At 39.4% G+C, this 17,170-nt stretch overlaps 1 protein-coding gene across 1 annotated transcript in view; it reads right to left on the bottom strand.

Moving 5' to 3' along the window:
• Positions 1-17,170, bottom strand: part of LOC126389234 (NACHT, LRR and PYD domains-containing protein 3-like) — a 225,356-nt gene that overhangs the window by 55,888 nt on the left and 152,298 nt on the right. The window lies entirely within an intron of this gene.

Below are 17,170 nucleotides of genomic sequence, written 5' to 3'. Positions count from 1 at the left end.
ACTAACTTTGCACTTGAACGTTGCCCGTTCACTTATGTTTTAACAGGTCTGACGCTACTATGTGCCCCGGCTGTATCTAGGCTAACGGCTAACATGCTAACTATTATTTTTATGTCACTAGTAACTTGAAACAAATTTAGGACGATAGGAGACAGGTTGAAATAAACCGAAATTTCCCTTTAATTAGTGAAGATCATCTGACTAAACAAAATGTGTAAGTATCATAAATGTCTGTCAAATGGAAAAAAATCCCATGGGCTCTTTGACGAAGGAACCTGGATGATACTGTCACATCAACCCACAGAAAAATGACGTCCCTAAAGCGATCTATAGTCCATAACTGCCACCACTACAGCCAGATACCAGTGGTCAGTTCTTTTCTCATTTGAACAAGTTTTTTTTTCTTAAACAAGATCCTTTTTACATTCTAATAAAATATTTTTTTCATATTTTTAAAGTTTTTATTTTTTTTTATAAAATTATCCTTTTTTTGTCATTTTAATTTATTTTGTCATAGTTACAGCATGACAAATTATAACATTAGAAAAGGTCAGTGTTTTAAAATAAGAAACTTAATTTAACTATTCAATTTTAGTTTGGCTTTAAGACACAGTGGTCATGGATGTCAGCCACAGGGCCACACACATACACGGACACAAACATAACCATGTGTGTGATGTGCATGTCTGCACCCTCTTCATGCACTCTAACAGCCTTTAACAAGCACATTTGTGTTTCTGATACAGATATTCTTCAGTGTGTGTTTTAAAACAGACCTGATAACACACACACACACACACACACACACACTCACACACACATCTATGCGTCCCCCCGGGCCTCTCTTGGCGTGCTCTCCCATAATTCCTCTTGTCCACACCACAAAGCGTCCTCCCTTAGCAGCCTGCAGTCCATCAGAGAGAAGAGCGCTGAGCCGCCGCCGCCATTACGGCGAATTGTGGCGGCCTCGCGGGAGCGTGGAGCCGTCGCTCTGCCTCTGAACCCGAAAACACGGAGCTGTTTGTGTTGTTGTTGTTGCTGTTGTTGTGTTTGCTTTCCTGCGTTCAGATTCTACACAAACAGCGTGTTGGCTGCTTAGGTTGGCAGAGACGCAGGTTGTTAATTATGTTTTCCATGCCAAGCATACAATCACACGGTAATTGGAGTTGGAGCAGAGGATTGTGGGAGTGTAGTGAATGATAATGACTGTGTGGTCATCTGCATCATCATCACCATCATCATCATCAGTATCATCAGCGGCAGCACGATGAGCTGCTGTTCAGACTCAAACACTCAGAGCAGGAAGGTGGAGAGGAAAACCACACTGGGGCCTGGAAACACTTCAGATATACTGAACATACACACTGAACATACCAACACACTAAACATACCAACACACTGAACATACCAACACACTGAACATACCAACACACAACATACCAACACATTAAACATACTAACACACTAAATGTTCAACACCAACTGTGACATTGCCATTACGTGCATTGCACCAAATTTACCTGTTACTCCCCGACTCCTTCCATATAAACCATATTTACTCCATATACACTCTTTGACTCTGTACATTACTTCGTACGTTACTTCATACAGTACATTACTCTGTATATCACTCACATATATTCGTCCATATGTTACTCTGGGTGTTTTGAGACCGAGAGTTTGTTTGCTAATTTTCTTACAAAGTTGTATAATTGCCTAGAGTTGGTTCGTGTTCTCACGGCAGCATTTACAAGCGGACCAGATCAAAGCCGTGCGAGAAAGCTGCTCTTGATTGGTCAGAATTTCCATGTGGAAGTAAAGCAAACGTTGAAGAAGAGTACACTTGCAAGATAAATGTGACACTTTCTAATGTCACAATGGAGGGACAACTACGCAGGTTGATTTTAGCGCTGCTCATCGTGGACTATATTGCTGTCATTGTTCATTTTAGTCAAACCATACAGTTTGAAAACGAGGAGGAAGGAGGAAAACGACCACCTCTTCAAAAAGGTCTTGATCCGGTTGTTTGGGTGTGCACTCGAGTGCGAATGCTGTATTCACACCTGCCCAAGCGGACCACACTTCGAGGGTAAACAAACTTGAGTTTGATTGAACCAAACCAAGAGGGCAGGTGTGAAAGCACCCTCTTACCTAACTCCATACATTACTCCATTCGTTACTCCATATTACTCCTGGACACGTGTATAAATCCACACATTACTCTGTATTTAATCCATGACTCTGTACATTACACAATATACTCCATATGTTACTTAATATTTATTCTAAATGCTACTCTGACTGTGGACTTTACCTGATAACTCCATACACTACACCATGCTTAAGCTGAAAACCCACTGGCGCCATGTGACGCGCATTAAGTGCCGCCATTGTCACACACAGGTCGAGTTATGCTTCAGCGCTTCAACAGAAGACCACACAAAGTTATTACTACTGATAATAGAAGATCTGTACTTCCTCTGCCAAAGCATTATCTTAAAATCATGTGTGGACAGCCACTAATTAAACTGGATTTCTCACCTGAAGAGCTGATCTCCAGAGCTGTGGCTCGCCAGGCAATATCTTTTTGGCCATTGTCCTTATAATGACGGGATTGTGGGTCGTATAGCTCAAGTCATTCTCGACCTCAACGAGTCTCCCCTCATCCATTGTGCAACACCCATGAGAGACAGCAACAGAGTTCTGTTTATGTATCCATGGTGAAGAAAGGAGTCGAGCTGCCATGGGAGCAGAGAAAAAGAGCTGCTCCGGGAGCCGGTGTGTACAAGTAGAAAGCAAGGGAGGGATTAACGCATCTAATTCAGTGGCCGCGAGGCCTGGAAATAGGACAGTGACTAGCTGCTGCCAGTGTGTGTTGTACATAGAAAATAATTAAGAAAAAATAAGAATAACACACCAACACACCAAACGTATGTTCGAATGTTAAAAAATAAGATTTTTTTGACGTGATGAGATGTTTTCACTTCACTTTTTGGAAGCTGTCATGTTGTCCATCTTTACATACAGTCTATGTATTTTCTGTCATAAATTGAGCACCCGACTGCTAATTAGGCTCAGCTCCGAATGTTACTCCTTGACTCCTGAATGTGTCAAGTTTGTGAAATACACACTTTATTTTGAAGTACAGTGAATTTCCGACACGAAGCTTTTATTTTTAAGTGCTGTTTCCTGTTGTAGGGTGACTGACTAACGGACCACTACTTAACAGAGACAGCACGACATGGCCAAACACAAGTATGGTGCTGAGTAGACTAAACTGTGTGGACCCGGAGCTAATGATTAAGAAGACATCTGGACCTTGTGTCTGAACCAGTTGGAAACTAGCGCCATACATTATTCCATATTTGCTCTATATGTTATTCTGAATTTTACTTTTTGACTCTGGACTTCAGTTTGTACCTTACTTTATACTGTTTATGTTATTTGTATTTATTCTTTACATTATTCCTTGACTCCATACATGACTCCATATCTACTGCACCGAACACTAGCTTCTGTAGCATTTTCTGCCTTTTAGCATCTCACATTCTCTTCTAGGGAACTCATATATACCATCTTCCCTGTGGATCCTGAATGCACCAGCAGGTCCTCCATCCCATCATCACCTCAGTGTTCCAGCTGTGTCGGGAGTCACCAGGCTCTAGCGGCGGTTGTGGCGAGCTGCTGCAGGGGGGTGAGGGTGGTGGCAGATGGCGGGTGGCCCCGGTGGGAACCAAACGGCCACTTCGACTGCCACCCCTGCAGAGAGGTGAGGGGTTTCCTGCACTGAGCAACAGGGGCGAGAATGATGTTGAGGTTGAGCTGGGCCTCGCCTCGACATCCATCAGGGCTCGGTGTTAATGAGGGGAGGAGGGAGGAAGGGATGGGGGGGAGACGATGAGGGAACGTGGAGGTGAAAGAAGAGAGGAACAGGTGAAGGAGGGAGGGAGGTGAAGCTCAGGGGGGAGATGAGGAGGAGAGAGGTGAGAGATATTACTGATGGTGATAAATAAGAAAACAACAGGAGGCAGGCAGAGAGACAGAGAGGAGGGATGATGCAGCAAGAAAGAGTGAAAGAGGAGTTAGATAAAAAGGTGAGGAGAATAAAGTTAGAGTGAATTATGGAAGAAAGAGATGAATATCAGGACAAATAGATGAAACAGTAGGAAGAGTTCAAACCTCTGCCAATGCTGCACAATCCCCTGAACTTTTTATTTTTTTATAAATTTTGTTTCTCACCGTAACTCAGTGGGATTCATGCAAAAATGACACAAACTAATTCCTTCTAAAGTGGCCCGTTTTTTCTGGCACTTCACGTTTTCTCCAAGGTACAACCCTTTCTCCACAGTTTGACTTCAGAATTATGTCCCAATAATGACTTAATTTGAAGTTTAATGTTAGTTTTAGTTTTAATGTTGTAGCTGGTCAAAGTGGAGCTAAGTTTAACTACTAAGCTTTAGTTATGTTACTATTTGGTAGGCTAACCCATAATATATTATTTTAGAAGCTTGTTAGTTTATGTTTTCTGTAACATTTTAATCTGACAAGTAATCTCTATAAACAGATTCTGCTATGTTTGCAAAATCTGTAGACAACGGAACAAGACTTAGGTATCTGAAGTGGTTTTGGTTTAAACTGCAGATACCCAAGAAAAGTACATCAGAATTATATTTAAGTACAGTACTTACGCAAATGCAATTAGTTACTTTCCACTACTGGTACTCTGTCGTCCACCTCTGTGACTTTACATCAACTTTACTGCCTCCCGTTCTTGAACTAAAAGTTAAACCAATGTTGACAGAAGTGATATTATTTATACTTACATATCATAGTAACACTGCCAAAGGTGTCACATTTTCAGCCGCTGAGCTCTGACATCTATAATGATGATAAAATCAGATAAACTCACCTTTTCAAGTTGAAATGTTTTACTGAATCTAACTTGAACGATTTGTACAAGTGAACGTCAAAAAAGTCAACTAAGGTTTAGGGTAAAGTTATAAAAGTGTTCCTGCCCAAGGCTCAGTGCCGTCCTGCTGATAGTGGTGTCAGATCAGAAAATCAGAACCATTTTCGAAGGCAGAAAATACTGTACTATGTCTCTTAGGTCAGAGGACCTGTTGGGAAAAAAACTAAAGGAACAGTCTCACATGAAAATGATGGTGATAGAAAAACCTGTAAAATGTAGACACAAAGAGAACAGAGGGAATGTGAATGAGAAACAGAGAGATGGAGAGAGAAAAGAGCAGCTGGGTGTTCCTCAGGGTTCGACTCCGGGCTCCTGTCAGTTTTAGACGCTTGGAAACTTCTACAACTTTAGAGCAAGAGAAGAAAAAGCTGTGATCAGAAATTATCCTCCTCCGTCCCTCCAGGAGCTTCACTCCATCATCACCTCTCCCATCATGCCTCACCTGACAGGACATTACAGATGCATTATGGGATCTGAGGGAGGAGGGCGAGGGGACGCAGAGCATCATGAATATTTGATAAAACATGAGACGACCAAACGGAGGTCGTCAGGAGACGAGGAGGGTCATCAATATTACATCACAGCACCACATGGATCCTGCATGGAGGAAACTCGCTCTCTTTACTGATTTATTTCTTTTCTTTTCTTTGTCTCAGGGACATTTAGGGAAGTTTGACCAAAAAAAGTTTGACAGAGAGCAAAGAGTTTATCCTCAGCCCACCTCACATTGCTGCTCCTGGTTAGATCAGAAAACCATGGAAGAAGAGTTTGTTTGCTCCTGGAAATGTTGAGAGTTAAAGAAAATATATGATACAAATACAGTTCTGCAGAACTGTACATAAATTTGAAATATCAATGTTTTTACATAGTTGGAAATAACATTTACTGTTTTTCTTGAGCAATCTTTGGTTGCAAAAATTTCCCAAAATTGTTGTAGTCATGTGATCATCTTATGTCTCGAAAAATATCAGATTTACTCTAAAAGTCCACCTCACACAGAAACATGTGTAGCGAGTGTTTGAAGTCAGATTTACCAACTCCTGCACAGTAAGTGATAAATAAATAAAAATGAGATTCTCCAAACAACTACCATATTGTAGAAGTCGTCATGACAAAATACAATTTGTCAATAATATCTAAAAAGACAGGTTATCAAACCTTTCAGTAATTTGGCATCATGAACGTCACACTAAAAAAAGCACATCCCTACCCTAACTGTTTGTAAACCATGTCCCCAGTACGGGATTGTTCATGTACAATAGCTTCCTCCATTTTGGACTGTCCGGCTGTCCGTCCACTCAAAGCAAAATTTTGTGTTTAACAAATTTGAACTTGCCACACAAAATTGCATGAACCATTTACCACAAGTGATCACAGTGATTCCATTGTAATGAACAAAACGCTGCTGTGACTGAACTTTTGTTCAAACTGGAGAGAATCTTGATTCTTCTGATATGAGAAATTTTAAGAAGCATCACTGTGCTGTTTGCAACGGCTTTGTCAAGACACATTTTATTTAAGCTAAATAAGTTTCCAATCAGGTCGGTGTTGGTTTGTCCCTCTGAGGCTTTCTGTAATTACACTCCGGTATCTTTACTGTCAGAGCGTCTGCAGTCCTACAGGACGTGGTGGTGGAGGTGGTGGAGGTGGAGGAGGAGGAGGCAGTGGTGGTGTCGTCCCGCTGCGTGTCACACTGCAAACAGGATGATACTGAGCTCTTTTCACGGCAGCTTAACATGCTTTATGCTTAATGTGTCTTTGTGCAGAGGTCTGAGTCTGTGATGAAGACGTGACTTTACAGTGACCGAAGCTTCTCCTCAGATAATTGACTTTGTTGATGAAGATTAGAGACAAATCCTCAAGTTGTTCGACACTGATGAAACATGAAGCTGTGAAGGTGATCAGGAGGAAAAACAAGATGCTTTTTTAAATTAACTCGACACTCTCAAGACACATGAAAACCATCAGAGACCTTGTATAACGAAATAATGTGAAACTAAATAAGATCTAAAGGTCTTATTGGTTGCTCAGACAACATGCAGGCTGCAGTGGCCTCTGACCTCCATGATATATTTCTGATTCGAAAGATGATGTCTGGTAAACACTTACTAATTTTTTAGGTTTAAATTGATTAACAGATATTTATTCCTCATTTTTCAGTCTTGCTTCTTTTATATATTTATTGGACAAAGTGAGGCGCTAAGGAAGTTAGGATTAAAAATTAAAAAATAAAATGTGACACCTGAAGTTTTCCATCTTTTTTATGCTCAGTACGAACAAACAACAAATAAATAACTGATCCACAAACTGTTGAAATAATAACTAAAATAAATTGTGCTTAAATATATTAAACACAAATCGACATTGTTTCCAGAGCGGCTGATAAAACGACGGCAGCATCTACCTTACAACAGACGAGTCATCAAGTCGGACACTGACAGACAATTGGAGCAGATTTACTGTCGACCAAAGTTTTTACAGTGAGAGATAAAAACACGCTAAGGTCATGTTTTATTTATTTGTTCCATCACCATCATAATTAGCAATTTAAATGACAGTGCTACATTCAGAAGAACTATTATGTCAAATTCTCCCACTGGGAGCCATCAGGCTGCAGATAAACCAGCAGAGGGGCCCAACCTGAGGCCTGCGGGCCCACAGGAGGTCACAGGGGACTGATAGAGTGTCTCAGTGTGTCAGCAGGTTAGAGACTGGTGCTGATGATTTTAATAAAGATATGTAATGGAATCTAATGAAGGTGTTTCTTTTCTTTTGTGAACAGCCTTTCAGCTTTTATTGTCGCCATCTGAACCAAACAAGACTCAAACTGAGATGAGATTACAAAATGCTAATAAATGAAAGATGATGAAATGAGATCAAACTACAAGACATCAGTCCAATAATTTAAACCTGGCAGTTGTGGGACGTTCAGGAGCTAAAATAAACATGTGGCAATCAGGAACTAAAATGAACATGTGGCATTCAAGGTGATTAATTAAAAAGAGGAGAAGTCACAGTGTCATATCACTTCATATCTTTTGGGTAATATTTGCAGTAAAATCTGGTCTGCACTTGCTGAAAGGCTCAACAGCTGGCACGGTATCACACAACATAGAAATGCTTGATTTGTTTCACTGAAGGGTTTGTAGTCGGCCTTGGGTCTAAATATATTTTTAAAAATATGGGTAAGAATTACAATTCTGCAATAATTGAAAAGGTCTTCAATAAAAGACCATAAACAAATTAAAAAATTCAAGCATACCCAAAAACTTCTGTCAGGCCGAGCGCACCCAAAGAGGCTAAAAAAAAGCACACCCAAACAAATTACTTTATGTGTAGCGCTTTCTGCTATAACCAGTGGTGTGAGGACGTTACTATTATCTTCACACAAATAGAAACTTGACATTAGACAACACCAACATATACATAACTCTGCAATCATCACTGCATATCTAACAAAAAAAATCAAAGAAAGTAATAAATTATCATTTAATTGAATAGTTTTTATAGTGTATTTATAGATTTATAGCTTATATAGAAAAAGCATATACTTTTGTTTTAGAAAGCTGCTGACTATTTTAAAAAATTGAAAGAAAACCAGATGGGTTTGACTTTTTAAGGACATATATCGCAAATGGCATCGTTTTTAAATAAATAATTTTTTTTTTTTTTTTAATCATTTATCTTTGAACACAGGCGTATTTCAGAGTTGGCAATCTGAATCACTTGCACTTGAATCACTCTCTCTACAGGCCCCTCCACCCGAGGGGCCAAGTGCCTGCACTGTCTGTATTTACGCCCCTGGCTGTAACCCTCCACTTACATTTTGCATGTTACATACCCCATAGCTCCCACAGGGTCAAAGGCCATGTCCCAGTCTTCACTGAGTAGCCACTGGTGGTGTTCAGGAAGTGAAACGAGCATGATGCGTTCAAGAAAAAAGTGAGCTTGGTGTGTTCAGGAACTAAAAGTCACGTTGCAAATGTCCTGCTAATCTCAACAGCTGAAATAGCAATAACATTAGGTATTGAAACATTTTTATTTAGTTGCTGGTAGAACAAGACTGCCGCGTGACAGACTAATAACTGTGCGTGGGACCCTTTGTTCTTCCAGCAGATGTGACGTAGGCAGTAATGAAATCTGAGCACGTGGTCAGCTGGACGCCTTGAAAACACAGGTGTGAAAAGTGCAGGGACTCAATGAGTGAGTGACTGTGTGTTCAGTCACTGGACAGTGGCTCAAGCCCGCCCCTCTCCCTCTCATGTCCTGAAGTAGGAAGTAGAACAAAATATTTAATTTAACAATTAGTTGTCACGAAAATATACGTGCTGTACATAACAGGATAGGACTCTTTGTTTTTCAGTTCAGTGAGAGGGACGACGTGCAGGCAGAGGTCCGATCAAGCACTATACGATTCAGAAAACAAATCTTGTTAGTTAAACTTTTTAATGACGTGGTTCTAGTGATTCAGTCAGCCCACATGCCTGTCTCACTCCTCTTGTGTTCTCATCACCGACATGCACTTAAAACAAAGTGTGAGCAGAGTTACGTACGGTGTGATTATTTTCTCAGCTGTCTTCCTCATGACTGAACCGTTCTGATTCACTTCAGCTCGATTTATTGTATGCAAAGTGTCACATAAATATAAATTAACTCATCCGATTAATATTTTACTTTAATTTCACTTAGCAGATTTGTCTTTCAGAAGAGGACACGAATGACGTGAGCTGCTCTTCCACTTTAATGACAAAACAAACTGCCGCGCAGACAAAACAGTGGATTTAAACATTTATGTTGCTGCAGATGTATATGCAGTGGAAAAGGAGGAGTGGAGGGAAATGGGGCAGAAACCTGAAGGAGGAGCGCATCAGGTTTGGAAAGACTTAAGTGCTCGGATGAACATCGTCCCAACAAAACATCCATACATAATGCAGAGACATCCATTTATCATACTCTGACTGTGTGAGTGTGACAGACAGCAGAGAGACGCTGAGGACACACAGACACATCAGGTTATTGTTAATATTATTATTAAAGCTGAAGAGAAGTTTGGACAGGTTAGTGCAGGACACAGTCTAAAAGTCAGATTTTAGAGGGGTTGTCCCTTTAAAACCAGCAGCAGAAGTTACTTCAACTCCCAGCAGAAGTGAAAACACCTGAATAACTCAGTATTAATAAATGCTGTTAGAAATGATGAGGCATTAACTCTCCATCAGCAGCAGATCTTAATTATCCCCTCAGGACGACACGTTGGACACCCATCAGCTGATTAAAGACAGAAACAACTTTTAATCACTTGACGGACGAGTGTGTGAATCCATATCAGACGCATCAGACTGAAGGTTTGTCCCGTTCAGATCCGTCCGTCCCTCCGTCCACTCGTCTCTTCCATGTTTCCACTCGTGGGGCTGCTTGAAGAACTTTTGTGGATATAGAGTTGTTTTCTTTGTCAGTTCCGTGTGAAAGCTGCTCTTTCTCTTCTTATAAATAAAGCAAAAATCTGAGATCTTGGCTCCAACCAGACGTTCGTTTCTCCATCTGGTCACAACAGAATAATAACAACTTTGGTGGTAACGAGCCCCAGAATACCAAGGAAAAGAAGAAATAATTCAGCTAACGTCTGGTTGACAAGCAAACACCGCAGAGATTTGTGATAAGACTACGTGATTCAAGAAACTGTACATCATGATGTACAACATTAATGTGCTATACTTAAGCCATAAGCCATGAGCTGAATGCCTAACACCCCCGTACTCTTCTAAAACCACTGTAAATCACAGCCTCAAGTGGCTTATTGCTTTAAGGAAATGGTCACTACATAAACTGGGCAATGTTTGATAAAATACGCACACAGCAACATAAAATACAATATTTCATTTATTGAAAACAATCACACTCTTGCCAGGCAATGTAGGTCTTGCAACCCAGTCGCCATAAATGTTGGCATTGTATGTTTCTGTAAACTACAGATACATTTATACGTTATTATGTGGCAGATACGCTAGAACTTAACGTGTGATAAAGTTTAGGCACAAAAACCACTTGGTTATAGTTAAGAAAAATCATGTTTTGGCTGAAAACACCTGGTTTTGGTGGCACAGTCCCTGATAGTAAGAGAGCAATGACACGCTAAAAACACAACCGGTTTTGTTGTTTGTTGATCTCGATCAGTGGTCTGAATCTGCAGTTGGGCAGTCACTCACCAAGGTGTCACCCCATCCATCCCCTCCTCCTGCCAGCGGCAAAGCTAGCTCATGTACTGCGTCACTTTAGAAACGTTAATATGATGTGTAAAACCCAAATGTAACTTAATTGTGTTTTTTTTGTGGCTAACATATTCGTCTGGCGTTCGGGCTGAGTTCTTCAACGGCATCTAACAGAATAGTGGCCCCTAAAGACACGCTTCTTCTTCTTCCTCTACACCCCATAAAATTGGTAGTTGCGTATTTCCCCAAAATTCAGATTGTGAATGTCAGGCTAATCGCCGGCAAGAAAAAAAATGTAATAAAAAATATATAAAAATCACCGGTAAGTGTAGCTAAGGCTCGATAATGTACAAATGATTTTTATTTATTGATTTATTTATTTAACTATTTATTTATTTATTTTACCTAGGGGTCTTTTGTTGCCTGTAAGCGCTATTTTCCCAAAGATCTGCCAGAAAGACAGAGAGTCACTCATGGAGCAACATTTCGTCCACCACATATCCAACCACAAGCTTCATCGCTTCTTTGTAGCTGCAGCTGACCACGAGTAAAATCCAGTTTTGGTTGTTTAGCCAGTGTAGCGTTACCGCCGACCTCCATGGCTGCAGAGGGCTCACTATTGGTGGGGTGTATTTCCTGGAGCTTCACGTTGTTGTACTGTCCTTCGTGGTAGTTGAGGTGTTTCAGATCGGAGTTTGAGGAGTGGGAAGAGTTTTAGAACAACTTCCTACAGACACAGTGTTCTTGCCATCTTTCCTCCTGACAAAACCAAAGTATGGGAATATTTCCAGCCGCCTAAGCTAAACGTTTCCATCTTGTTTAGGTATTGCAAGTTAGGCCAATGAAGACGTGGGATATGCTGATATTATTTGGGTTTTAATAGCAATCTTTGGACATGTGTACAGTGCGTTCAGACTACATATTTCAACTGATTTTTTTTACAGCAGTTTGCGACATATGGCCTCTTAACTGTTTACAGCTGGATCTGTATGTTGTCATGGATACCTTATACGCAAACCAATTCACCAACAGTTTGCAGGGCTGTGGTGGAGATGTGTGCCCCAAAGAAAAGGCCACATTTCTGCTCTGAAGAGGAAACACACCTACCTTTAAACATTAGGAAAGGTTTTTGGAAATTCGCAAATATCACAACACCGACCAAAGAGTCTTCATCAGGGTACTCTGTCTCGTCGAAATGCACAGAGAAATAGAGTGAGAGTGAAAAGGGCTATTTGCTGTGGTCATTTGACCAGTACAAACGAAAATGTCACACTCAATAGTTCAAGAAGTCAGTTTTGGCCAATTTTTAATACTTTTTTTTTATTAAATAGAAAAATACAACCGTACACTAATCAAGTTTCTGTCTGTCATGAAACTAGGACCAACATTTAACTGCCATATTAACTCATCGTAAAACACATGTATTTCAAATTTGACATACAAAATTAAAGAGTTAGATGTGAAAACACGTTGATCTCCACACGCTGTTTTCCCCGCAGTCTCTCCCTGCCTCTTAGCTGTCCACTGAGTAGCGACTCTCATGCAACAAGCACGCGATGGCAACGAAAGAAACGGGCAAGTAACAGTTACGGGAATATTTTTATGGTAATGGATTGCTTATTTGAAAACGTACTGCTCCACTGCTCATTTGGTTGTTACCTCTAAACCTCACCTCAGTGAGTTCGCGACTTGCCGCAAGTCGGTTTGTTTAGTCAGAAGTTTATGATGAAGTTCACTCCAAAGTTGTCGAATACTGGCGCTTGGTCAGTGACTTCGACGTCCTTTCACGTCAGCATGATGTGCAGCCAGTCGCCATTATTGTTCAGTGGTGCTTGGCAGCGTCAGGGAGAAACGTGGCCAGACAACAATGTACGTTAAGGTGGTGAAAAGTCCAAATAGGGTGGACGGGTTCAACAACCACCAACTTTGACCCAGGAGGCCGGTGTTTGGTTCCCATTTGAGTATAAAGCCACACCCTGTTATTATTTTCTAAACCCAACCATGTGGGTGTGTTGGCGAAACTTAACCCCACAGCACATTCTCACTCTGACCTCGTCACATATTGACGTTTGGTCATGGACTTTCCACGTGCAGAAACAATGTCCAAAGTACCCTGGGTGTGTTGGTTGTTGACGTTCTGGGACGCCGTGTCAACTTCAGTCTGTTACATGCATTGTCTGTTTTCAAAATACACTTCTGTTTTCACAGGAAAGGTACAGTTTGTATACAGTCTTTTTCAAAATAAAAGCATTACGTCGGTACAACACTGCATATTGACGTTTATTTTTTCCTTCAACAGCAAACATATGTGCTTGTGTTTAGGAAAAAAGAACAGGGTTTGGCTTTATAATCTCATGGGACACAAACACGGGTGCAAGTCGGTGTTTGTTGGACCCATCGACCACCACCTCTCCTGCCTGCCCCCGTCGGACTTTCACCACCTTAATTTTCGTTCTTGTCTCGCCGCATGCTAACATTAAAGGAGGGTTTTTTCGGTTGTATCTGATGCCCCAAGTCACAGCCCAAGCGCTGGATTTTGACAACTGGGTTGAACCACGTACATTTGTTGTTGACAGAAAAAAAAATTGTGGTGTTGTACCAATGTAGTGCTTTTATTTTGAAAGAGACTGTATGCAAACTGTACATTTCCTGTGAAAACAGAAGTGTATTTTGAAAACAGACAATGCATGTAACAGGCTGAAGTTGACACGGCGTGCCAGAACGTCAACAACCAACACACCCAGGGTACCTTGGACGTCTATGTGACGAGGTCGGAGTGAGAATGTGTTGTGTGACACATAAAAATGGCCGACTTTCTGACCATCATGCTCCAGTGATTTGAATTAGAATATGTGTTCCAGTCTCGTCATGCATCAGCACAAACACCAGCAGAAACCACCGCCACAGGCCGGTGACAGTTTGTTCTTCAGCAGCTACAGCTGAAGATTTAATCAGCCACTTTAACTGTAACTATAGCCTGCGTCATTTTCAGTTGTCAATATGAAAAACTCAAAGTACACTGAGGCACGCTGCCGTCCTGAAACAGACAGATCCAGAATCAGTTGATTTCATCATTTATTGGCAGACATGTTTCGGCTCAACGGACACACAGGTGTTTAAATACAGGTAATTCTGTGTCATCAGCTCCTCCACATGCTGACAATTAACCAGCTAATTACAAATTAACCTCACGTCAACATGTCAGCGTCCACGCTTCAGATTCACTGAGCAGGAAAAAAATGTTCCTCTTCTTTCTCTTTTCTTCATAAATACACAAATAAGAGTAAACAACTGTACTGAAATAAATACAAAATAAACACAATAGAATACATTCTGGTTTATTACAAACTGTTTTGAAGGAAAGAATTTTAAATCAGGTTTGTAGTTTAGTGTTGAATAAAGATCTTGAGAACATTTCAGAAATAAAAAGTAAGTAAAATGAATCAGTGATGCATGTTTTCTGTGATACTTGGCGTACTTTTGATTTGATTTGATTATTAAATTGCTCATTTCAGTTGTCTTGTTTTCAAAAACATCACATGTAGTTTGCATTTTATTAATACATCAGTTGAACATGTATTATTTATTGATTTATTTTAATACTTAGGCTCACGTATTGTTCAATTTACCTCACCTGCCATCACCGGTCATTTACATTACACAAGGTGAGGGTGAGTTTTACTGCAAACAAACATCTTTAAATTGTATATTTTAGAGTATTATTCCATAAGAGCAAATATCAGATGTAATTTCTGCTGTCAGACAGGAGAGATTCTACGACATGAGTCTGTTGTGTCGAGACATTTGTCCTTACTTTCTGTTGTTATATCTGTTTTTATTTTTGTATTTTACATGACTGTTAACAGACGCGCACTGACAGTGAGAAACCTGCATGTTGCTCTGTAGAAATAATTTTACTGCTGAGTTACAACATGAGTCTCTAAAGGAGAAATTAAATTAAACACAATCCCTTTGAAACGTGACTGAAACTGCAGCGGTGATAAATACAAATGTCATTTTGGTCACTGAATCTGTTCACTGCTGTTAAATGTTTTTCTGCACACGCGACGGACGAATCAAGTGTTGAGTGTAAACTGCTGTGATGGTTGCACCAAATATTTTGAGACCTACAACAGTGTGGCAGAAAATGTGCTGAAGAAATACAGAAATATAATAATCATTCTTCTTTTTCATTTACACAGAAACATTTTTGGGAACACAAATGAGCCGAACATGTCAGGATTTTAATGAACTGTTATAAAAAAGGATTTTTAATTCTCCACATTGAATTATAATTAACTTAAATTTGACTTTTTTATCAGTTGATTTCTATGAAATATTTATTTTATTTTGATATTTGTATTATTTCTTTATGTATTTGATTTAGATTCTTTGCTTTATGTCTCACAATCTTCACCTGCAAGTTTTAATTTTTAATTTTATATCATTATAAAACACTAAACTACATTCTCCCTTGTTCAGGTGCTGCTAAATATAATAATAATCAATAATTTCTTAATTGTGCAGCATGTTGTTAGATATTTTTACAGGTTTGGATTTAAGTGAAGGCTTTCTGTCATTTTTAAATTGGGAAAAATATTTTACAGATTAATTTAAATACAATAATTACACACTGACCAATAGTATTTGTCTTTATTTCTTCATGCCGCTCGTATTAAACTTGGAATAGTATCCTGTGTTCAGCTCAAACATATACTGCTGTATGTTTTTAAATTAAAGGACATTTTCTGTAAATTAATGTGAAGCAAGCTGAAACCTGACGGAGCTGCAAACTGTTTGTTTAATTTTGTTGTTTGTTTACTGAATTTGACAAACACACAGTAAATCAGCAGATATCTGTAGACGATAGAAACAATTTGAACTGTGCAGATTTTAATGTCAAATATCATCAACTGTGTTTTCTGCAAACAGTTTGATATGAATCAGCAGGAGAGCTCAGTGTGTAACTTGTGGTCTGTGGCTCCACCTGCTGAACTCAGCTGTACTCCTGTTGTACTACTAATACTAAAAGTATTACATCTACTGCTGCTGATACTGCTGTCCTGGTTGGTTCAATGATAGGAGAAAGGAAAGTGTAGTTAAAAAAGTCCATTCTTTATATGTCAACACTTTTTATATAGAATATATAGTAACTAGTAGCCTACTCTCCTAGTATATTTACTTTTATTGTATGTTGTGGTATCTTAGTGAGTATTTCTACAGCACATCATGGTGCAGTGCTCCATTTATAATCTACTTTTCATTGTACATGTAACAGTTTGGGACCGCCATTTTTTTAACATGATTTATTTCAGATTATGTTGACTGTTTTTTTTTCACTTGTTTGTTTTTTTGACTAGTTGGCACCTGATCAGATGAAACACTCCTGATCTTGTTGTATATTCTTTGTACAATGTCGATAAAGGCTTTCTATTCTATCCTATATTTTAAACCATCATGGATATCCTTATATATATCCCTGTGTGTGTGTGTGTGTGTGTGTGTGTGTATTGTTGAAAGCTCTAGAACAGCTGCTAAATGGACCTTGTGGTGCGTGATGGTTTAGCAACAATTATATTTGTAGATATTGATTTTACTTTGCAGCTGATATTGTCTGGACATTTTTTATTCTCATAGATCATAAATAAATACATTTGCACATTATAAATCAGAATTACATCTCATGTATCGGTCTCTAAATCAATTTGTCTTCTTGTCTTTTACTGTAAGTTTAGTATGTTTCCTGCACTGTATTTGGAAAACTACAGATGGATTTTAAGATGCCAGTGATTCCACTCAGTGTACCCAAAATAACAATAACAGTAATATATTTATTCTAGATGCCAGTCAAAGAAGAATTCTGAGAAAAGGGTCATTTTATTTAGTACATAGACAATAATAAAAATGCATTCCTACATTTTAGAACAGAATAAGTTACATTGTTAGAAAGTCGTATCACACTAACCGTCAGTGTTTCATTTAAGAGACGTAAAAC

This window comes from Epinephelus moara, chromosome 4, assembly GCF_006386435.1.
Source record: "Epinephelus moara isolate mb chromosome 4, YSFRI_EMoa_1.0, whole genome shotgun sequence".
In the NCBI taxonomy this organism is placed as follows: domain Eukaryota; kingdom Metazoa; phylum Chordata; class Actinopteri; order Perciformes; family Serranidae; genus Epinephelus; species Epinephelus moara.
Note: the sequence above shows the minus strand (reverse complement) of the source record. Positions and strands in the feature narration are given on the sequence as shown.